Source organism: Salmo salar, chromosome 09 (genome assembly GCF_965601325.2).
Source record: "Salmo salar chromosome 09, fSalSal1, whole genome shotgun sequence".
In the NCBI taxonomy this organism is placed as follows: Eukaryota; Metazoa; Chordata; class Actinopteri; order Salmoniformes; family Salmonidae; genus Salmo; species Salmo salar.
The window spans coordinates 137,161,997-137,187,615 of NC_138299.1; the positions used below are offsets into that span (position 1 = coordinate 137,161,997).

The 25,619-nt window shown below is 39.5% G+C and overlaps 1 protein-coding gene across 3 annotated transcripts in view; it reads left to right on the top strand.

Moving 5' to 3' along the window:
• LOC106613031 (leucine-rich repeat and fibronectin type III domain-containing protein 1) overlaps positions 1 to 25,619 on the top strand; it is a 132,525-nt gene that overhangs the window by 79,451 nt on the left and 27,455 nt on the right. Inside the window, exon 1 of one of the 3 annotated variants that reach the window (XM_082956333.1) lies at positions 19,000 to 19,305. The exons of the other annotated variants lie outside the window; for them this stretch is intronic. The gene's annotated coding sequence lies outside the window, so the exon portion shown is untranslated. Of the gene's footprint in view, positions 1 to 18,999; positions 19,306 to 25,619 lie in introns of those variants that run through there. 3 annotated transcript variants of the gene reach the window in all.

Here is a 25,619-nt window from a genome sequence, read left to right on the forward strand (position 1 = left end):
ACTCCTCAAGAATAATTTATATAAATAATTACAATTAAAAGGGAAATAAGCTGTTGCAACATCCATTTTTGGATTTAATATAACTTAGAAGAATATAACTTCTAAATGGCACATGAGCTTTTTTCAACTGTCGTACCCCATCCGAACCCTAAATATAAGAGGGTTTTGCTCCAATGTTGGTAAACAAAGTAAATGTAAACAAACACTATATAGCTTCAAAACATGTTTAATGCTATAATTTTTATATTATGGATGGTCTATGAATTTCAGAGTGGTTCCATTTCTCCAGCCCTATCCCTCAGTTTTTTACTGAAACAAGGGCGGGGCGCACAATCTGTACTGTAAAAGCTTTCCAGATCTCTACAGGAAGAACAAAGACAGACAGTACAACACAGCTTAATAAAGCAGGCCACACAATATATTAGATGGTTAGGATTAGGGCTTTGAATTCTTCTCATGGACTAACAAGTACCTTCCTTATGTATTGGCATAAGTTGCACTTTACATATAATTATGTCAAATCCTGAAATGAAATTATGCAATCAAGTTGTTACAGTGCATTCGGTAAGAATGCGGACCCCCTGACTTTTTCCACATTTTGTTACGTTACAGCCTTATTTGAAAATTCATTAATCTGTTTTTTTCCCCCTCATCAATCTACACAGAATATCCCATAATGACAAAGCAAAAACAGGTTTGTATAATTTTATTGCAAATGTATAAAAAAAATACTGAAATATCACATTTACATAAGTATTCAGACCCTTTACTCAGTACTTTGGTAAAGCACCTTTGGCAGCGATTACAACTTGAATCTTCTGGGGTATGACGCTACAAGCTTGGCACAGCTGTATTTGGGGATTTTCCCCCATTCTTCTCTGCAGATCCTCTCAAGCTCTGTTAGATTGGATGGGGAGCGTCGCTGCACAGCTATTTTCACGTCTCTCCAGAGATTTTAGATCAGGTTCAAGTTTGGGCTTTGGCTGGGCCACTCAAGGACATTCAGAGACTTGTCCCCGAAGCCACTCCTGCGTTGTCTTGGCTGTGTGCTTAGGGTTGTTGTCCTGTTGGAAGTTGAACCTTCGACCCAGTCTGTGGTCCTGAGCACTCTGGAGCAGGTTTTCATCAAAGATCTCTCTGTACGTTGCTTCGTTCATCTTTGCCTCAATCCTGGCTAGTCTCCTAGTCCCTGATGCTGAAAAACATACCCACAGCATGATGCTGCCACCACCATGCTTCACCGTAGGGATTGTGCCAGATTTCTTCCAGATGTGACGCTTGGCATTCAGGTCAAAGAGTTCAATCTTGGTTTCATCAGACCAGACAATCTTGTTTCTCATGGTCTGAGTCCTTTAGGTGCCTTTTGGCAAACTCCAAGCGGGCTGTCGTATGCCTTTTACTGAGTAGTGGCTTCTGTTTGGCCACTCTACCATAAAGGCCTGATCGGTGGAGTGCTGCAGGGATAGTTGTCCTTCTGGTAGGTTCTCCCATCGCCACAGAGGAGCTCTGGAGCTCTGTCAGAGTGACCATCGGGTTCTTGGTCACCTCCCTGACCAAGGCCCTTCCACCCGATTGGTTAGTTTGGCTGGGCAGCCAGCTCTAGGAAGAGTCCTGGTGGTTCCGAACTTCTTCCGTTTAAGAATGATGGAGGCCACTGTGTTCTTGGGGACCTTCAATGCTGCTAAATGTTTCTGATACCCTTCCCCAGACACGTGTGTGCCTTTCAAAATCATGTCCAATCCATTGAATTTACCACAGGTAGACTCCAATGAAGTTGTAGAAGCATCTCAACGATGATAAATGGAAACAGGGTGCACCTGAGCTCAATTTTGAGTCTCATAGCAAACGGTCATTTCTATTTTTATATAAATGTGCAACGTTTTCTAAAAACCTGTTTTCAATTTGTCATTTTGAGGTATTGTGTGTAGATTGATGAGGAAAATGTTTATTTAATCTATTTTAAAATAAGTCTGTAATGTAACAAAATGTGGAAAAAGTCAAGGTCAGAAATCTTTCCGAAAGCACTGTACATAACGCACTCAGTTGTATTACAGAAGACATTATTTTACAATGGAAAAGGCATACCTCAGATGGTGCATTTGCTTAGTAGTGTTGAGGTAAGTTTGTCAGTTCCTAACGATGACACTAATTAGGCACAGTGGAAAATTGCATTCCCTGCTACATATCTGATACCTTCAGAGACTGACAGAACAATTAACAGATTGACAGTGAAACCAACCATAACATTGTGTGCGTGATTCAAAGGACAGTGACATTATGTTGTTGACAAGATAAGGAACTTAGGAAACAATTCAGACACAAAAAAAGTGTTTAATTAAAGGTTTTTGTGGTAATTTAGATGAACTTGACCAGTCTAGACTGGAACAGCCCAGTTTTAAAATGAGCTGAAATCACATATACAATACTTTGAGAAACTGCATCGGTGTCACGACTTCTACCGAAGTCGATGCTCCTCCTTGCACGGGTGGTGCTCGGCGGTCGACGTCACCGGTCTTCTAGCCATCATTGATCAGTTTTTCATTTTCCATTGGTTTTGTCTTGTCTTCCATCACACCTGTTTCCAATCCCATTAATTACTTGTGTATTTAACCCTCTGTTTCCCCTCATGTCCATGTTGGTGATTGTTTGTATGTTTAGTTACGTGGGTTTGTGTATCAGTGTGCGACGGGTATCCTTTACCCATTTTATTTTGTACTTTGGTTTTGGAGTTTGTTTTTCATTAAATACTCCATATTAAACAATTTGGTTTCTCCTGCACCTGACTTCCCTGTCACCTACATACACGAATATGACAACCGGCTGGGTTATATCTGCCGGTCAGTGAAATTACATCATTTCTCACTATGAAACAGCCTCAGCCTCTTCTATTCATGGAAAATAGCCTACAAAACACATTTTGTTGGAGATTTGTGTGTTTTTCACTCTGTGATTAAAAAAAGGGAAATATCGACCCTTCTCAGAAATTGGGATTTTGGCTGCTGTTGACATCAGCTTCCTCATCTGAAAACTCATACTTAGAATGTGTCTTAGGTCCCCAGACACTGGTTATTTCAAGCATGCACTGCTGATTTCAATATTCCATAAGTACAGAGAAAGCGAATGTAAGCTCATTTTAGAGTATGCTTATTTTATCCTGCTTTATGTAGGATAGGAATACCTGCACAACAAAGAGTAGAGAAACAAACAGTGTACCAGACCTGATATATATTTAATTAATATCTAGCTAAAAACCCTTGTTGTTTTTTCAATGAGCAGCAAATTGACAAATCAATCGGGGGAAATGGTACCATATGCCAACTATTAATGCTCTTTGAAGCAGGGGTGAACTTCGGAGTATTTTTTCATTGAATTAGCTTTTAGAAAGTGACAACCCAGAGCTTCTGGTGTGTGATTTTATTAAGATAAGCAGGAAAGTAGATAAGCTGGTCATTTAAAAAGAGATTACCTTATCCTCACTTTTCTTGAGAAAGTGATTATGGTTTCTTTTAGTGATGAATTAAGTGTAGGAAATGAGACTGACACCTCTGGAATGTAATTATTAGGTTTTGCAGATGACTGTGACGTTATTTTGATTTGCCACCACACTAATAGCAGTCTTGTTTAAGCACCAACAACCTAGCAGAGGCTGCTAGGCAGAGCTAATAGAATTTGCTTTTTGATGAATCTTCTTCCATAGTCTGGTCATCATATCTGTTTTGCTCATACTGTACATCTCTGCCTCTGTGAATCTAGTAGCATTATGGTTTGCTGCGGGGAATAAGAAATAGCAGCACAGGACACAGACAGGTTGGTTCCTGTTATCATGTTGTATTGTGTGGATACCTTGTAGACAGACAACTGTCGGCAGGTTACCTCTTATTATGGACTGAAATGATCTGAACTGCATCCAGAGACAGTCCTTAGCCTACTCTTGCATATTTCTTTTATTTCACCTTTATTTAACCTGGTAGGCCAGTTGAGAACAAGTTCTCATTTACAACTGCGACCTGGCCAAGATAAAGCAAAGCAGTGTGACACAAACAACAACACAGAGTTACACATGGAATAAACAAACATACAGTCAATAACACATATATGGCAACGACATGCGGTTCATTGACAAGCAGATCATATTGTCTTTAATGGAAGTCATGCATTTATATTAATTGCTATCTAAGGGTCACTATTGGGAAAGACAAAAATGTTGACAATACAACCAAGGCATTATCGTTTCTAATAATGTAAACGTTTGATACAGTGCCTTCAGAAAGTATTCATTACCCCTTGACTTAATCAACATTATGTTCTGTTACAGCCTGAATTCAAAATTGATTCAATATGATTTTTTTTCTCACCCATCTACACACAATACCCCATCATTACATGTTTTTAGAAATGTTTGCAAATTTATTGAAAATGAAATACAATTACATAAGTATTCACACCTCTCAGTCAATACATGATAGAATTACCTTTGGCAGCAATTACAGCTGTAAGTCTTTCTCAGTAAGTCTCTAAAAGCTTTGCACACCTGGATTGTACAATATTTGCACATTATTCTTTTACAATTTCTTTAAGGTCTGTCAAGTTGGTTGTTGATCATTGCTAGACAGCCATTTTGAAGTCTTACCATAGATTTTCAAGCCAATTTAAGTCAAAACGGTAACTAGGCCACTCGGGAACATTCAGTGTTGTCTTGGTAAGCAACTGCAGTGTATACAGTATTTGGACTTGTGTTTTAGGTTATTGTCCTGCTGAAAGGGGAATTTGTCTCCCAGTGTCTGTTGGAAAGTACATTGAGTGCCAAATAAAGTAACAGGGTTGACCGTAACAGGGTTGACAATTTATTTTTAAATCAGCCATAAATTCCCTTGTGAGAGGGGGAGTGGAAGCTTGTTGTGTGCAACAGGGACTGGCAATTGAATGCATGCTTCACAAAAAAAAGTGTTAAAACATTTCTAGCCTGTCTATCTATGGTTAACAGGGTTGACGTTTTATGCTCGACCTGCTCAGTTTTCCACCACAAAACACCAGAAAATTGCCAAAAAGAGTAGAACTAGCTCACCTGCTTTGACTTTATGATTTGACTATTAGATGTTCAATGTTTCTTTTAGAATCTTTTTTTTTTTAAGGAATAGTTTCACCATATTAAAACGAGAATTCATTTCACGTAACAGGATTGACCTTAAAATAAGGGACATAGGTAAATGAATCACTAATCACATTAAATAAATAATCATCTTCAGAAATGACTTTGTCAAAGCAACAAAATAACTAGGGCTTTACAATGATGGTTATTATTAAGTGGGTTAAAATCTTCCTAGAAGAGAGACAGGGTTGAATTTTGGCACTTTAGCAGGCCTTTATTCATATAAAAGAAAATCGGATTTATAGATTTTTCCATGTGGTCTATTTTAAAGGGCACTTCATTGGATATAACAGGCTTTTAAAATTCAATATTGGTGAACAATTTATACTTAAAATATCAAAGGGACAAAAAAGGCACTAATTTCATGGAATGGCCCAAATACTGATGACGCCTTTGTAATCCCTTAGTAAATCAAAGTGTAAAATATAGAGATGGCAGCATAACACGTATACTGGAGCTTCATTTCCTGTGTTAGATTGGGTTGCTGTGTGACAGAAGTGACACGGTTTGTCCTCGTAGTGCCTGGCTGCCTTAGATCTATGACGGGTTGGAGGGAATTGACAGGGGTAGCACTTATAGTTAGGAGTTATAAAATAGGCCATGTTGCTTTTCGTATAGGGGCATCATTACATCAAAATCTGCCTTTTCAAAACTGTTAATAGCTTTTGTCCATATAAATAGCTGTTTTCACATCTTTTGTTGCAATTCAGTCTTCACCAGTTGAAGGCTTCAAATATTATCTTATATTCTTACGCTGTAATTAAATAACGGGGAGTATAACCAATAGATAATCAATAGATAACGGGGATTATAACCAATAGATAATCAATAGATAACGGGGAGTATAACCAATAGATAATCAATAGATAACGGGGAGTATAACCAATAGATAATCAATAGATAACGGGGTGTATAACCAATAGATAATCAATAGATAACGGGGAGTATAACCAATAGATAATCAATAGATAACGGGGAGTATAACCAATAGATAATCAATAGATAACGGGGTGTATAACCAATAGATAATCAATAGATAACGGGGAGTATAACCAATAGATAATCAATAGATAACGGGGAGTATAACCAATAGAAAAACACACCAATTACTCACACAATGGAGGCCATTTTGGGGAATGTGTAGGCCCCTACCTAACTACGGATTCATGAATTAATCCTCATTATCTGAATGTCTAAAACACACTAGGGAAGTAGTTGGCAGAGCAATTTGCTAAAAAGTGTCATAATACCAGCCAATTTTCATTTGCTGCCAAAAACTATCACATGGATATCCTATTAAATGTGTTTATTTGTAGAAATACAGTTGCATGTCCAAACAATTTCTGCAAACAAACACATTTAAACCAATAATAGGATATCCCCGTTTTGGCTGAGCCATATCTCTTTGTACTGTGACTATACCAGTGAGTTTTTTTCAATGGAATCATTTCCAGACACTATTAGAGGATAAACACAGACTGGACACGATGAAAGTTAATAGTCAATGTTAAGGTCAATTTAGCAGAGTAAATCAATTTGAACATTTTTCGTTTACTTTTCTGAAAGGTGTATTCCATCACAATATCCATAATTTAGTAAACGCTGATGTTACAGAGTACTTGTTTGACTCATTTTTCATGCGTCAGTGCCTTAGTCCACGCCCACAACACAACTCCTGAGTTGACAACCTCCTGCAGTGATAAACCTTGTCTGTCATCATTAATGTGAATGGGCACTCAGTCAGAGATACTCTGTCCAATACAAAAAGAAAGGAAATACAGTACAATTGAAATACATTCCAAAAAGTCATAAAGAACAAGAGGATCAAACAACAAACATATTTGTCACCCATTGGTTATTTCACTGTACTAAGAAGAGGGCTTATGCTTGTACAGTATATCATAGGGAGAATGACTGCAGCTGGTGTATTGCATGTGTACTTGATTGACCCTACAGATTTATGCCCCATTATGATGCATTAGCGTGGTGATTACATTCTAATGTATGGCAAATGCTGTTCCTACAACTTGCATTCTGTAATGGACCCAGGATTCCATTGTACTTTTGTTTGTCAGTGAAACTACCCTCTAATATTAAGCTTTGTTTCAGAGCCATGTTTCCATAGACAATGATATGTACATAAAGAAGGATGTGTCCAATTTATTGAGGTTTGTAAGGCTCAATGACTGCTTGCACTAAATGACAATAATGTGTGTCTAATGTGTGGTTGCGTTGGATGAAAAATGAACATGTTATTTACCAGGGTGGTTTATAATTATGCATAACATAAAAGAAGCCACTTTCCTCCTGGATGTATTATCTATACACCTTAAACAGGGCCGCCAACGCCCTAGTAGATTACCTAGTGAAAACAGACAGATTACTAATTAAATAAATTGCCTCATTTGAATTGCTTAACTTGCACAAGGGAATAGGAAGGAAATAATGAAAAAATGACACAATATTAAAAGCTGCACAGGGGAGGACTTTTCTATCCCTGTCTTAGGGTCCTGTATCATCACAGTTTGCTGCTCAGTGCTCTCCCTGGATTTGGGCGATCGGTTCCCTCTTTGTCTCAGTGGTGGTTTTGTGTTGTGCAGTGCAGCTGAGCAGCTGGGTAATGTGCTTGGTAGGCGCTGTAGCTACTGTCAATGTTCCATAGCTTGGGGTTAGACACAGCAGATCAGTGCTAGCTAAACAAGCATGGCGCTGCTGATAGATACAAAATAAAAGAAAGGAAATGGCTGCCTCCACAGAAGAAACATATGCCAGTGAATATGCTAAACTAAAATGCTCCCCATCTCATGTATCTGTTGTTTTGAAAACTTGAATGGCTGAAATGTATTAACCTCAGCAGAAAGACTTAGCATGCCGTGTTGTTGGATCTCCTAAGACAGAGCAGTTGGATCTCCTGAGACAGAGCAGTTGGCTCTCCTGAGACAGAGCAGTTGGCTCTCCTGAGACAGAGCAGTTGGATCTCCTGAGACAGAGCAGTTGGCTCTCCTGAGACAGAGCAGTTGGATCTCCTGAGACAGAGCAGTTGGCTCTCCTGAGACAGAGCAGTTGGATCTCCTGAGACAGAGCAGTTGGCTCTCCTGAGACAGAGCAGTTGGATCTCCTGAGACAGAGCAGTTGGCTCTCCTGAGACAGAGCAGTTGGATCTCCTGAGACAGAGCAGTTGGATCTCCTGAGACACGCCTGTGTGAAGAGTTTCCAGATCAAGACATATGTGGTGGATTCTGACACCTGCCATATTGATACTGCAATTACTCAGGAACCAGTAACAGATGCATTCATTATAAACCCGCCACAAAATTCCTAAATTAAATAAAGTAAATGTAATACATATGCAAATGAGGAGTATAAACATGACACGCTGAAACAGCATAATAGACACCCTGGTCTCTGTGTAGGACATAAAGCCTCCTCATTGTGCTGCAAAACAAGAGGAACTATCAATTATTCAGGACCTCTCTGATGGCTGCCCATTTAATGTCGCTTGCTTTAGTCTGGCTGGACACATTCTTTCTGCTTTATTTCTATATGTTCTGACTGACTTCAAATGGCAGCAAAATGCATGTGACTGCTGAATAGGACTCCGTCTTCGCTGCCCTAATGTTTCATTTATACATTACACTACTGTGCCTATATCGGGTATGCTTCATGTAGCCCTAAAAGCAAATGGAATACGAAAAAGAATGTGAAGGGGGAAAAGAATATGGACGATTATTACTGCAATATGTAAATAATAAAGTGAAGTGTTGCCTCAATTGGTGCCACGGTGCGAGCATAAGACGGGGGATTCAAGGGGCATAGGATGGAGTGCTCATATATAATAATAATGTAAGTTATTCAGTCTACCCCATGAAGGAAACATATTCTTCAGACTGCACAGAAGTCTGCCTCTCCTCCTCCCTGTCCTTTCATCTGTGATCATGAAAGCGTTTTTGCTGCTAGCTAGCCAGGGTCAGGCCAGAGAAGATGTAACCATCCCTAGGATTTGACTTTTTGGGGAAAGAGCACACACCTCCTTGTCTACTGTAGCTGTCTAAAACTGTTAGGGGGATTCAAACAACCCCTGCATGTGGATGTTTATTGTCGTTGTAAAACTTTAACGTGAACTTCTAAGGCATTTACTAAAGCAAAGCTGGACAACTCGTGAAGAGACAATGCTTGAGATATAAAGTTGAAGTCGTAGGTTTACATACACCTTAGCCAAATACATTTAAACTAAGTTTTTCACAATTCCTGACATTTAATACAAGTAAAAAATCCCTGTCTTAGGTCAGTTAAGATCACCATTTTATTTTAAGAATGTGAAATGTCAGAATAATAGTAGAGAGAATTATTTAGTTCAGCTTTTATGTCTTTCATCACATTCCCAGTGGATCAGAAGTTTACATACACTCAATTAGTATTTGGTAGCATTGCCTTTAAATTGTTTAACTTGGGTCAAACGTTTCGGGTAGCCTTCCACAAGCTTCCCACAATAAGTTGGGTGAATTTTGGCCCATTCCTCCTGACAAAGCTGGTGTAACTGAGTCAGGTTTGTAGGCCTGACCCAGTTACACTGAGTCGGGCCTTAAGCCATTTTGCCACAACTTAAGCCATTTTGCCACAACTTTGGAAGTATGCTTGGGGTCATTGTCCATTTGGAAGACCCATTTGCGACCAAGCTTTAACTTCCTGACTGATGTCTTGAGATATTGCTTCAATATATTCACAGAATTTTCCTGCCTCATGATGCCATCTATTTTGTGAAGTGCACCAGGCCCTCCTGCAACAAAGCACCCCACAACATGATGCTGCCATCCCTGTGCTTCACGGTTGGGATGGTATTTCTTCGGCTTGCAAGCCTCCCCCTTTTTCCTCCAAACATAAAAATGGTCATTATGGCCAAACAGTTCTATTTTTGTTTCATCAGACCAGAGAACATTTCTCCAAAAAGTCCGATCTTGATCATTTCTCCAAAAAGTAGTCTTGCTTTTTTATGGCGGTTTTGGAGCAGTGGCTTCTTCCTTGCTGAGCGGTCTTTCAGGTTATGTCGACTAGTTTTACTGTGGATATAGATACTTTTGTACCTGTTTCCTCAAGCATCTTCATAAGGTCCTTTGCTGTTGTTTTGGGATTGATTTGCACTTTTCGCACCAAGGTACATTCATCTCTAGGAGACAGAACGCGTCTCCTTCCTGAGCGGTATGACGGCTGCGTGGTCCCATGGTGTTTATACTTGCGTACTATTGTTTGTACATAACGTGGTACCTTCAGGCTTTTGGAAATTGCTCCCATGGAAGAACCAGACTTGTGGAGGTCTACAATTTCTTTTCTGAGGTCTTGGCTGATTTATTTTGATTTTCCCATGAGGTCAAACAAAGAGGCACTGAGTTGGAAGGTAGGCCTTGAAATACATCCACAGGTACTCCTCCAATTGACTCAAATGATGTCAATTAGCCTATCAGAAGCTTCTAAAGCCATTACATATTTCTGGAATTTTTCAAGCTGTTTAAAGGCAGCTTAGTCAATGTAAACTTCTGACTCACTGTAATTGTGATACAGTGAATATTAAGTGAAATAATCTGTCTGTAAACAATTGTTGGAAAAATTACTTGTTTCATGCACAAAGTAGATGTCCTAACCGACTTGCCAAAACTATAGTTTGCTAACAAGACATTTGTGGAGTGGTTGAAAAATTAGTTTTAATGACTCCAACCTAAGTGTATGTAAACCTCCAACTTCAACTGTTTTTGGGTATTTGTTAGCAAGCAGGTAGCCGCCTCCATTTGATGTGCAAATTTAATCATCCACAGCCTTTACACGTACTTAAATTACTGTACCTGCCTGTGATAGTCTATCATACACAGTGCATTAAATCTATGATGTGATACTAACTACTGATTGTGGTGCACAAACATTTTAAGTAACACTTTTTTAAATCTAGCACACTATTGCTTTTGTGAAATGCCTTCCTCTCCATCTGGTAAGGCCTGTATTGTGAAGTCACTACAGGTTGTAAGATTGTCACAAGCACTTTATCACTTTAAAAAATATAAGATCATATGATTATAGGCGTAATAAATTTGCCTGGGGTCATATGTAGAGAAATAAGTCCCTTGATGCTGACAGCCAGTATCCCATTCTATGCTCGACTGACGGCTGTTGAGCAGTTTTTAAATCCTGTTTGTCGTTGAATAGCTTTAGGAACATATGCAGTCATCGGGAGGGCTATAAAACAAATTGAGGCATAGTCCACTCACTTTGAACAGAGAAGTTACCCAAAGACCTGGATCGATATTGCCTCTAATCACTTTGCTACTGTGACTCTATCTGACTGCTTAAATCCTTTTCCAAAAGACCAAGGTGAGGAAGGAGCCCAGTGTTTCACACACATTTCCCCATGGGGCAAGCATTCAGTGACATTATTGGTAATTGCTGCTACATCATTGATGTACATTTACAGAGAAATCTCTCAAAAAAATGCATCCAAAGCTGGAATGCAAATAGTGTTTAACAGAGAGCATCCAATCTGAAAATGTGTCTGATCCCTCCTTGTCTGTGGCTCAAATTAAGACAGTTTGCTACAGCAGGAAAATAATCCTGCAGCAACATGAAATGTGAATTATTATGTGGATTATAAATAATGGACATTTTAAAGTCGAAATTACACATGTTATAAGCCTTTTTAAACCTTGAATACACTACACGTTTGCATTTCCTGCTGTGCAGATCCTACATCTGTATGCACCAATGATGTACAGTGCCTTCAGAAGTATTCACACCCCTTGACTTTTTCCACATTTTGTTGTGTTACGGACAGATTTTTTAAAATGGATTAAATTGAGATTTTGTGTCACTGGCTTACACACAATACCTCATAATGTCAAAGTGGAATTATGTTTTTATAATTGTTACAAATTAATAAAAAATATACACTGGAGCTTACCAAGACAACATTGAATGTTCCTGAGTGGCGTAGTTACAGTTTTGACTTAAATCAGCTTGAAAATCTATGGCAAGACTCGCTGTCTAGCAATGATCAACAACCAACTCGACAGAGCTTGAAGAATTGTAAAAATAATAACTTGCAAATATTGTACAATCCAGGTGTGCAAAGCGCTTAAGACATTTACTGAGAAAGACTCACAGCTGTAATCGCTGCCAAAGGTGAGAAATGAGGGTGAGAAATGGAACCGAGCCTGTGTCCCATACCAACACACTGACTGCCTACGCCACTCCCTTGGACCGCCATGTAGTCTATGATTTTGTTTTGGTTTTCTCATTTTCCTAGTTGACACACAGTACCTTTTCATCGAGGTCAATATGTATTGACTCAGGGGTGTAAATACTTATGTAAACAATACATTTCTGTATTACATTCTAAAAACATGTTTTGACTTTCTCATTATGGGGTATTGTGTGTAGATGGGTGAGATTTTTTTTTGAATTCATTTTGAATCCAAACACAACAAAATGTACAAGTCAAGGGGTATGAATACTTTCTGAAGGCACTGTATATAAACACTGGATTGCTAATACTATGTATTGGCCATTGAGAGGCTTTGAAGCTAACGGTCGGCCATATTGGCACTCCCCAGTAGGAGAAGTCCTCCATAGGAATATATTTAATTTTACAGTAGTTCAATTAAAGGACAACATTACATGTATTAAGTATTTATTGGTTGTAGTGGGGACAGTAACATCAGTAATAGAAAAATAAAATAGTACTTTAAGGAAAATATTTGGATCTATTTTTTATTTTTGTTTTTAGCTCACATGATATAATTTAAAAGTATGCATTAAGGTGTCTGTAATGCAGTACATGTGTGGCAAAAACGAATGTAGATATTAATAAATGCTTTTATATAGCTTCCCAAAAATGTTTTACAATGGTGGGGGAGTGCCAAGATGGAGGCATGGTGGCTTCAACACAGCGCTCCCAATTAGTCATATAGTGTACATTTAAATCATTGATATGCACTTCCCTTGACAACCAAAACAGTTTTCTGCTAAAAGTTGTCATGGTAATATGTGCAGGATTCCTTTATTGGTCATTAGCCATGCACCAGTGGCCATGTTCAGATGTGCATCTCACGCTGAAACAGTCTGCTTGTAGAGCAGAACCTGACTAAAGCATCTGGATAGCAGGTTGATTAAATTCCCTCTGTACTCATGTCACCTCATGTCCTCTCCTTTCGACAAATAAATTGGAGTGAACTGACCTTTCGTCAGATATGCATGGCAGGTTTCAAGTGTTTAAGCTTGAGGAACCAAGCATGTTAACTTCAATTAATCATCGTAATGCTGTACTCTAAGTGACATCCTCTCAGTGGTTTACTGCACCATCCCCAGCTGTTACTCAGTCTCCTCCACAGTACCCATATTTCACTGTGTGGTGAACAACACTACCCTCTGACCCACAGCCAAACTCACTTAGATTGCCTCATAATAGGAAGGTCCAACATGGGACATCTGTTGACTTTTGTGGCACTCAAAAGTAAAGATTGCCTGCAACTTCTGAGTGGAATGGAGTACTTGTGTCGGACTGTGAGGAAGAATCAAATTTGTGAGGTACCAATAGTGGGGGCAAACTCTGGGGAATAAGCTCAGCTTACATCATATAAGCCATGTAGCGTACTCTCTAGGAAGCCAGTGAAGTATAAGGTTGAAGTCAGGATATTCCAGTCTACACGCACGGGTACATTGAGACTCTTTACAAATGCATTGGAGCAGCTTGATGGTGTGGGACTAGAGGTTCTCCAATTTCAATGTTAAGCATGCCAAGAGAAGTCAGATTGGATACTGTCAAATGTGCTTAGTAATTCTAACAAATTACTATTGGTTATACACTCAGTGGCCAGTTTATTAGGTTCACCATCCTGATCGTGAAAATGGTTTGCTCCTACAAACACGTGGCCGTGGCTTGCTATATAAAGCAGGCAGACAGGCATCGAGGCATTCAGTTACTGTTTGATTGAACATTAGAATGGGCAAAACAAGTGACCTAAGCGACTTTGAGAGTGGTATTATCATCGGTGCAAGGCGCGCCAGTTCCAGTACCTCAGAAACAACCGGCCTCCTGGCCTTTTCATGCACAACAGTGTCTAGGGTTTACCGAGAATGAGGCAACAAACAAAAAGCATCCAGTCAGCGGCAGTCTTGTTGGCAAAAACAGCTCGTTGATGAGAGAGGTCAAAGGAGAATGGCAAGAATCGTACAAGCTAACAGGCGGGCCGCAAAGAGGCAAATAACGACGCAGTACAACAGTGGTGTGGAGAACAGTGTCTTGGAATGCATAACTCATCGGTCCTTGTCACGGATGGGCTATTGCAGCAGATGACCACACCGGGTTCCATTCCTATCAATTAAAAACAAGACTGGACAATTGAGGAGTGGAAAAACATCGCCTCCTCTGACGAATGCGGTTCCTGCCAGGATTCGGAGTAAGCAGCATGAGTCCATGGCCCCATCCTCCTGCCTGGTGTCAGCGGTACAGGCTGGTTGCGATAGTGTAATGGTGTAACAAATTTTACACACACTGTAGGCACTTACAAAGGAGACAAAAGTGAACTGGCACTAAGGGTATGTAAGGTCTATTATTTGAACTTTATGTTTTTTTATTTTCATTGAACGCTCTGTCAATGCTGTATGGGAGAAAAGGGGTGACAATTCGTTTTTCACCTGGGAAAAGGAGAGTAATGCTGCTCCTGGGGAGTCTGTTTGGGACCGAGGTTCGCAAGGATCATTTGTAGAGAAATTGTTATTTAAAGTGTTGGTTTAGATCGCTGATATGTGTCTGGAATACGTGTTATGTGTACCTGTTCCGACGCACATCTCTAACCAGTGGAGTATACCCGATATCCCCTTGGATTTTACGGGCAGTTGTTGAACGATTGAAGTCATCGGTGCGAAGGAGGATCACTTACGTCACGGTGAGCTCAATCTTTGTTCCGTGTTGTTTTTGTTGCCACGACGATATTTCTTTACTTTTTTAAACTTCTCTAGGGCCAGTGGGACGATTTCGTCCCACCTACGTAACAGCCAGTGGAATCCCGTGGCGCGTTATTCAAATACCTTAGAAATGCTATTACTTCAATTTCTCCAACATATTACTATTTTACACCATTTTAAAGACAAGACTCTCGTTAATCTAACCACACTCTCCGATTTCAAAAAGGCTTTACAACGAAAGCAAAACATTAGATTATGTCAGCAGAGTACCCAGCCAGAAATAATCAGACACCCATTTTTCAAGCTAGCATATAATGTCACATAAACCCAAACCACAGCTAAATGCAGCACTAACCTTTGATGATCTTCATCAGATGACAATCTTAGGACCTTATGTTATACAATACATGCATGTTTTGTTCAATCAAGTTCATATTTATCTCAAAAACCAGCAAAAACAAACTTCCGGTGAATTTACTAAATTACTCATCATAAACGTTCACAAAAAACATAACAATTATTTTAAGAATTATAGATACAGAACTCCTCTATGCACTCGCTATGTCCGATTTTAAAATAGCTTTTCGGTGAAAGCACATTTTGCAATATTCTAAGTAGATAGCCCGGCATCACAGGGCTAGCTATTTAGACACCCACCAAGTTTAGCCCTCACCAAAGTCAGATTTACTATAAGAAAAATGTTATTACCTTTGCTGTTCTTCGTCAGAATGCACTCCCAGGACTTCTACTTCAATAACAAATGTTGGTTTGGTTCAAAATAATCCATAGTTATATCCAAATAGCGGCGTTTTGTTCGTGCGTTCAAGACACTATCCGAAAGGGTAAAGAAGGGTGACGCGCCCGACGCGTTTTGTGACAAAAAAAATCGAAATATTCCATTATCGTACTTCGAAGCATGTCAACCACTGTTTAAAATCAATTTTTATGGCATTTTTCTCGTAAAAAAGCGATAATATTCTGACCGGGAATCTGTGTTTTAGTACAAAGAGAGAGAAAATAAAAACATGGGGTCGCCTCGTGCACGCGCCTCAGTCTCATTGTCCTCTGATAGACCCCTTACCAAAGGCGCTAATGTTTTTCAGCCAGGGGCTGGAATTACATCATTCAGCTTTTTCCCGGGTTCTGAGAGCCTATGGGAGCCGTAGGAAGTGTCACGTTACAGCAAAGATCCTCAGTTTTCAATAAAGAGAGTCAAGAAGAACAAGAACTTGTCAGACAGGCCACTTCCTGTAAGGAATCTTCTCAGGTTTTTGCCTGCCACATGAGTTCTGTTATACGCATAGACACCATTCAAACAGTTTTAGAAACTTTAGGGTGTTTTCTATCCAAAGCCAATAATTATATGCATATTCTAGTTTCTGGGCAGTAGTAATAACCAGATTAAATCGGGTACGTGTTTTATCCGGCCGTGTAAATACTACCCCCTAGCCCTAACAGGCTGTGGAAGTTTGTTTTTTTGTTGGAGTTTTATGACTTTGAGTTCTGGCTCTTATCACTGTGTCATGGATGGATCAGATTTCTTTCAGATTTGGGTGAACAGATGAACGGACAGTTATTGGGTGTTTTAGTTACGGACTCATTGTGAAAAGTTATGGACTCATTGTTTTTGTTGTCTGGGCCTGAACGTTGTACAATATAATTTAGAGTTTTGCACTATAATATTTCTGGGTGATTATATTGTTCAATTTACATACTTAAGGAGTACTAAGAAATTCTAAGGCTTCAGTTTCTCTGTCACTTAGTTCTTTTCAGTTTTCTATAGTTTGATTGAGTTTTATGAAGATTTTATTTCTGTGAAACAGGGTGAACTTTACAATGGTGTGGGGAATGTTTTCCTGTCACGCGTTATGTCCCTTGATACCAATTGACAAAGTTTGAACACCGCACCTTGTAGAAACCATTCCCCAAATAATTCAGGCTGTTCTGTGGGCAAAGGGCTTCCGACCCTGTACTAGATGAATGTACCTAATAAACTGACTACTGAGTGTATATTTCCTCACTATCCAAATCACATACGGATAACAGTTGTTAAAATCTGAGGAAATATGCATGCCAAGTCACATAAAGTATGAGAATGAAACAGCTTGTCAAGTCTTTCGCTTTCCATTAAGTGCAGAGGCTCTGGTGCAAACACATTATAACCCCCAAAACATCCACATCTGTTCTAGATACTTGACATAACCCATTTCATTCTGATGAAGCACTTATTTTTCCATCACTGTTGGAGGGAATCTCTGAAGGCTTGATAAAGAGTAAAATACAAGTTCTATAGCTGCCCTCCACGAGAAACAATGAGCATATTTGAGGCCCACTTTAACATTTCATAAAGGCCCACTGTACCCTCCTGGAGGTGACTTGTTCCACCTCACACTCTCTAGTACATATGTTTACCGCTGTTGAAGTGTACATGGAGGACTTAGACTGAGGCTCCCTACTGAGATCCGTCCTTTCTGAGCGAGATGGATCTGTAAGACCTCAGTGTAGTGTTATCTCCCAGCTATATCAATAATACATTCACAGATAAGTGTGCTTGAGTGCATAGGATCAGGAGGGATGATACTACTGGATGAATTCTTATAAACAGGATGCTAGCTTGTACTCTATGTTACCTAAAAAAAATGGATAATATGGTGTACTGTAGAAAGCCTCAGCTGCATCTACGGAACATGTACAGTGGTAGTAAGACTTTAAACCCTGCCCAAGTTTTCAACCTTTTATACAATCTGAGCTATGAAAGAAAACAAAATGTATTTTTTTTTAAATGGTTGAGTAGGCGATTGCTTTTTTCTGGCACTTAAACCGACACCTCTGTTTCAATAACATCTTAGGGAATATTGTTGGGGGTTGAAGTGAAATGGAATTTGAAATGACTGTCAAATGCATGGAAGCTACTACCCAATTAAACTCCGAGAACTGCAGCATCTTCAAAGTTAGTTTTTCACTGTAAGATTTAAGCAGTGATTTCAATTTTACTCAGACAAATTAGACCACATGGGCACTTAGGGGACTCATTCTAGTTTCCAATGCATCTTGAACTGTATTATTAATTCTCAGTGGCAGGGGGTTAGTGCTGAGGGTGCTGGGGATCTGTTTTTGTTTTTCTTTGTTTTGGGGGAAGGTACTTGCATTATATATGAGCCACATAAACCATGTTGTGCCAATAATTACAGTAATGGTGCATTTTTATGTGACGTCTATCTCATATTTATGTCACAAGTTGTGTAGCTAGCTTTGTCAAATGGGAAGCTAGAGGAGTTTAACTGAGAGAGATTCAATTGTGAGCTGGGAAAAAAAGAAACCATACTAGTTTGGATTGTGAACTTGTAGACAGGTAATACGGCTGCTAAAGAACCTTCCTGATCCTGTGCCAGTTTGTGAGCTAGTGTTTGGGAGGAAAACAAGCAGATAAAGGGGGAAATCAGATTGTCGCTAGCTCTACTTTCTACTTTTAAGATTAGCTACCTTTATTCCTGCTTTGGTGTATTGCTAATTATCGGATCAGAGTGAGCAGACTCTGATCTCCTCTGTGTTCATCCTTCTTCTTGTCTTGACAGACACAAAACCCATGTGTTTTGTGAAAATGCTATAAATATAGAAGTGGAGGACTTCAAATTACACAAACCAATAATATTCTAGAGCAGCAACAGACTTTTTTTTTGTCTTTTCATGAGGATAGGAAATGATAAGCTGTTGTGTTTTCCCAGCAGCAGCACCCAGCTTGTCTTAGGTTGGTTGGTGTTGTGCATATGATTTAGTCTTGAGCAGTAGCACAGGCTGTCAGTGTGACAGGTCTGACAGAGCACAGGAGCAGCTCTAACATTGTTTACACACAGAGACTCGGAGAGCAGAGCAGGGAGATTTATCTGGCTTCATTAGCAAGGAGGGTTCGTCGATAGTCTCTGCCCTTGTTTACAGAAGTTGTCACATTCATTTGGCAATGCTGGGGCTATGATTGAGGCTCTGTGTTAGAATACAGTGTTCAGTAAAGGAGTACTATGAAGGATTACTGTGGAGGGGAACATCTTTAAATAGCATGTCCTTATGTAGAGACACTGAAAGTCATTTCTTTCCCACTCAACCAGCCTGGTCGTCTGTGAGCTGCCTGGGACTCAACATTCTGTTTCATTGAGCCCTGCCAGGGGATTAACCAGGGATGGTGTCAACTGACGCTTTTTCACCCCTTCAGGATGGTATGTAACAGGATATGTTCGACACTATGTCAATGCTAATAGTTGTCTCACTAATCCAGGTAATCTCCATATATGAATTTGTGAACATGGGGCAATGTCTTTTTGCAACATAAAAAGCACAACAGCTTTTTATGAAGAAAACCCAAATTTAAATGTTGATAGGAAATCCATTCCTATGTCAGTGTGTAAAATAAATCCCATGTTATGGGGTACAGGTATACCATAGTCTGTAGAGTGTAAAACCAAAAACAAGATGGAGTTAAAAGTATAGGCTGCTATACTATAGGGACTGTATAATATTACACTTGATGAAATGATGAGAAAAGAAATGGACGCAGGTTAAATTATGTTGCATGTATTAGCCCTCCGTATCAACTAAATGTTCCTGGAAATAGAAGTGCCACGCCATATGATTATAAGGAGTCACTGAACCGCAAAATCACTTAAGTATCATAGAGCATAGCTGCGTCCTCAAGTTAAAGCTCAATGGGCCAAGCAAGGGAGTCGTAAAAGCTTATCCTACCGTACAGGAACTGCCCCAACTTACAGTATTATATCTGCATTGAATATGAAAGTGTGATACAATTACTGTGATCAGAAAGCATGCTGATGCCACCGACCACACATCCAGACAACAATCCAGATTATAATGCCTCAGAGGACATCACAGAAGACTGTTCTTTATGACCAAAAGTTCCCTCTTTCTGGGTGATCTCCTCTGATTCTTCTTATTGACTCACGCGTTCATTCATCGGGCCATGAAAATGAGAATTGTACAATAAATCAAATTTCATACCACTCTTCGTCCTGACCTATTTTGCATTTATGGTGTTTGGCACATTTCTGCTGAGTTGGTGGAATGTGATGTGAATATTAATATCAAACCAGGAGGCCCTACATTTCTTAGTGAGAGCGGACAATAAACCTACATTTTGACCAATTAAGTAGCTATATTACTTAGGGTTCATGTGGTGGTGCAGTGGTACTTACTGGGAACAACTAAGTAGCCTACCTCGTGGTACTATTCTAGAAGCATAACATATGTATTTGGAGCATGTTTTCTCTGACATCTGTGCATGTAATCACAAGCACATGTACCTCTGGTGGTTTAACAATCCCCTGTAATGTCTTTCCGCTAATGATCCGGGAAAACCCAATTAAGGGCCCGCGATTTTGTTTGAAATGTCAAGATGCCTCAGATGCTTTTATGTCCTATTGATCTGGCAAGAGCATCTCCCTGCAAATCACAATATGCCAGGTATTACTGTGATACTGGTAGAACTAACCACAGTCTGCGTTTAACATTCAAAGACCTGCCTGTGGAAAAGATTACACACATAATCTGTAGAAAATTACAAAAGCATCTTGTGGGAATTAGGTAAATGTGAAATATAATCCGCTCAAGCAATTTGTTCTTACATGAAAATGTAGCTTGATTTTTATACGGAAGGACAGCGTGTTGCCCAGGGGATAATCATACTGTAAACTGGGGGAAAGAGTAATTTGGTAGACAGGCCAAAACAGTACTCCTCAGAGACATCAAGAGAACACTCTTAAATATTTGCAACAGAACATCTAAACTATGAGGCCATTTATTTTAACTCATATGCTCAATTGAGAATCCCCCCCCCACCAAAAAAACTGCTTTACCCTCATATCTCCCTGAATAAACTGGTGAAAATGTCTAAATTGTACCTAGACTAGTTGATATTATGTTCATTTACTGTAACGATTCATTAGATGATTTAAACAGCTGCTTCAGATTGTTACAATGCTGGGCTGTTTGTGTTGGAAGCAAGCTATGCCCTACTGGCAGAGGTATACAAGATGTTGGCAGAACTATCGCTGATGCCTGCTTGAATCATTCTCTGGAGTCTTCCAAGGGCACCAGGGCCAGAAATGCAAAACCTACTCAAATTAAGAAGAGAAGGCATTATTCTCTGTGTGTGCCAAATCTGACACACACAGATACACAAGTATAGCACAATTTGGATAACCATAACTAAGAATCCAAATTGTCATTGAGATGCAATTTATAAAATTCATTTCCTCCTTTATGTAAAGCCCTCTAAAGGGCTCTTAACCCTGGCCCTGCACCAGATTCATGGCTATTCATTGGCTAGCACATTGGCCGTTAGCTTTAACTTGACCTTTAATGCCAAAGGTTGGTCAAGGCTTATACAAAAAGCTATTAGCCAATCAAACTGCACCTACAAGCAATTTCAGGGGAAAACTTATCCTAGTCCCACCTCAAATAAAGATTGGGCTGACAGCCACCCTCTGAGATACCTATTGGGACTCATTAGAGGGGAACTATAGTGGATTATCAGCACAACATCTACCCAAAATGGCTGCTTGGCCTCAGTAATCATTACTGGTCGGAGGTTGTTTGTCTTCCAGCTTACGCTAAGCATTCTGTATGACATCAAACACTTAGCACTTTGTAAGTCGTCAGGAAGACATGATCGTGCCTGCCATGGAATAATGTAATTAACTTCAAATGAGAGGGACCGACTTTGAAACAGATTTCAAGTATCTAAACAGATTAATTTCAGTGGCATCGTCTCAAAATCCTGACAGATTGGGAGCATTAATGTTACTAACAACCTATTTGTTAGATGCAATACAAATTTGATAGAGGTCATATTATGTTGCAGAAAATCATTGAATACTTAATTTGATTGATGTCCTGCCTGTGTTTCTGATGCTGTGATAAACTATGAGGCCATTTATTTTAACTCATATGCTCAATTGAGAGCTCCGAGACAGGATTGTGTTGCGGCACAGATCCGGGGAAGGTTAGAGTGGCATTCCTCAGTAAAAGGCACATGGCAGCCTGCTTGGAGTTTGCCAAAAGGCACCTAAAGACTGACCATGAGAAACAAGATTCTCTGGTCTGATGAAACCAAGATTGAACTCTTTGGCCTGAATGCCAAACGTCACGCCTGGAGGAAACCTGGCACCATCCCTACGGTGAAGCATGGAGATGGCAGTATCATGCTGTGGGGATGTTTTTAAGCAGCAGGGACTGGGAGACTAGTCAGGATCAAGGAGAGATGAACAGAGTAAAGTACAGAGAGACCCTTGATGAAAACCTCCTCCAGAGCGAAGGTTCACCTTCCAACAGGAAACCAACCCTAAGCACACAGCCAAGACAATGCAGACGTGGCTACAAGTCTCTGAATGTCCTTGAGTGGCCCAGCCAGAGCCCAGAGCCCAGAACTTGAACCCGATCAAACGTCTCTGGAGAAACCTGAACATTTCTGTGCTGCGATGCTACCCATCCAACCTGACAGAGCTTGAGAGGACCTGCAGAGAAAAATGGGAGAAACTCCCTAAATACAGGTGTGACAAGCTTGTAGCGTCATACCCAAGAAGACTTGTCTGTAATCTTTGCCAAAGGTGCTTCAACACAGTACTGATTAAAAGGTCTGAATACTTATGTAAATGTGATATTTCAGTTTTTTATTTTTAATACAGTTGCAAACATTTCTAAAAAGCAGTTTTTGCTTTGTCATTGTGGGGTATTGTGTGTAGATTGATGAGTGAAAAAAAAATATGTAATACATTTTAGAATAAGGCTGTAAAAAGTGAAGGAGTCTGAATACTTTCCGAATGCGCTGTACGTCATACTTGAATAAAAGTAAAGATACAGTACCATAATATGAAATGACTCAAGTGAAAGTCACCCAGTAAAATACTACTTGATTAAAAGTCTAAAAGTATTTGGTTTTAAATATACTTAAGTATCAAAAGTAAATGTAATTGCTGATATATACTTAAGTATCAAAAGTAAAACTATAAATCATTTCAAATTCCTTATACTGAGCAAACCAGACAGTACAAATATTTTATTTATTTTTTATTTACGGGTACCCAGAGGCACACTCAGACATACTTTACAAACGACACATTTGTGTTTAGTGAGTCCGCTAGATCAGAGGCAGTAGGGATGACCAAGAATGTTCTCTTGATAAGTGTGTGAATTGGGCCATTTTCCTGTCCTGCTAAACATTAAAAATGTCATGAGTACTTTTGGGTGTCAGAGAAAATGTATGGAGTAAAAAGTACATTATTTTCATTTGGAATATAGTGAAGTAAAAGTTCTTAAAGATGTAAATAGTAAAGTACGGATACCCCAGAAAACTACTTAAGTAGTACTTTAAAGTATTTGTACTTTACACCACTGCATTATTTCAAAGTTCTGTAAAGTAAAGTATTAAAGCCTGAACAAGTAGTAGCTGCCCCTTGGAAAAAGGTGTTATTGTTACATTGTGGTTAAGCTTGACTTTACCTTTGCTACAACTATCTGTCACTCTATACCATAATACCATCCCACTGTTCCCTGATGAAATGGCTCATTGTGTCCAGTGCTGAGTCATCCTGACTTTGAGAGTGTCCTTTCAGGAGCTTGTTACAGCTGGAGCTGCTGCTTTATTGCTTGTCTTCATTTCAGGCAGTTAGGGACAGGTGAGGAGGGAAACACCTGCTAAAATATGACATTCTCACCAAGACCTTTTACCCCACCGAGGCAACTGAAGAATAATTAAATTCCGTGATGAATACACAGAATGTGCCTCACTTGGTTATTTAGAAATTGATTTCCCATATCATGAAAGACTATATGAGGCCAGGGTCCTATTTTACCTCATGGCAAGCTAAGGGGTTGTTCTGTCGATACCTGGATGGTGTAGTTTAGAGAGATGGAGAGTATAGGCTCCCTACAGGCTCCCTATAGGCTCCCTACAGTAGGCTATGTACAGTATGAATTTGGTAAAAATATCTATAATTGATTTGGGCTTGAAGGCAGTTTTTTTTGTCCTTAAATGAGATCGGCAGGATCTGACAGACTATCACCTGAGGCCTTTTAGTTTTACCTTCTTTAGGAAGAGACAACATCCCAGTGGATTAAAATCCACAATCCTCCCAACAGTTTGTCTGTTTTCTCTCTGCCAGAAACGGAAGCAGGAGCTACTGTGAGGCAGAATAACTAAGACAGGCCTTTATTGTATATGTAGATTTCCCAGTAGGTATAGATGCCTTTCAGCAGGGTTTGTTTGGAAACAGCATACCCATTTTTATGCAAATAAATGAATCATCAACATACAGCATATTTTACATTATTTACAGTAAGTCTAAAGCCTTTTTAAAGTTTTAAAAGTTGTCTTAAAGATTTCCTGATCAGGATAATAGATCTCAAATCACATCAAATGTTATTTGTCACATGTGCCGAACACAACAGGTGTAGACTTTACCGTGTAATGGTTACTTACGAGCCCTTAACCAATAATGCAGTTCAAGATACAGAGTTAAGAAAACACTTACTAAATAAATAAAGTAAAAAATAAAAAGTAATACAATAAAATAAGAAATAACGAGATGTGTTACCTGAGACCGAGTGTGGTCAGTGAAGTGATGCTTCCTCATCTTTTCATATTCTGATCTGAACTGTCTGTCCCTGTTTCCACGACACTCCTATACATGGTTCAGAGTGGTTGATGGACAGAACGGAACAGTGTGAGAGAAGTCCGCAGCACTCTTAGTAGGAGGGTTGGCAGATGAGGAGAAAAAAGGGAAAGGACTGCCTTTCTAACATCTGACTGTCTCAGTCCAAAGGAAAAGAAGCACAGTGATGGATAATTACTTGACAGAATCTGTCCATTGGCCAAACGTAGCCAACCATTGAAGGATTATTTATCTTTCTACTTCATAGGAGGGAAATGCGGGTGGAAAGAAGGTGAACATCTGAAGGATGAAAAAAGAATTGCTTTGATATAGTGAAGGAGACTAGGAGAGGGTGAATTGGAGATAAAGTCAGACAGGGGGGCTTGTCTTTACCTGACCCTACAGGACTTATCAGTGTGAGCCAGGTGATGGGGTGGCTGAGAGACAGCGATAAAACAGGGAAATCTGTTGTTGAGCCGATTGTGGAAAATCCAAGGACATGTTAGAAAACAAAATGTCAACTTCATGCACCAGTCAAGTACTGTACTTGTCACACCCCTGTAATGTTACACAGGATAAGTAAGCTGTAGATTAGAAGACAGACTTGAAACAATGGCTGTCAGACGCAGATAATAGAGTAAATAATATGCATGAGGGTATGATTATGAATTATCACCCTCCAATTGTTTACTGTACTAATTGCTTGCTCAATAATGACAGATAAGGTCATTTGTGGGCACCCACAGTCAGTCTTCCATTGTTTCCTTGTAACCTTCTCTCCTATGTGATGCAAAGTCTCTAAGTGGAATTGGATTACAGAAGGTGGGACTGAATTTAACACTAACAAAAAGATTCCATCATAAATACTT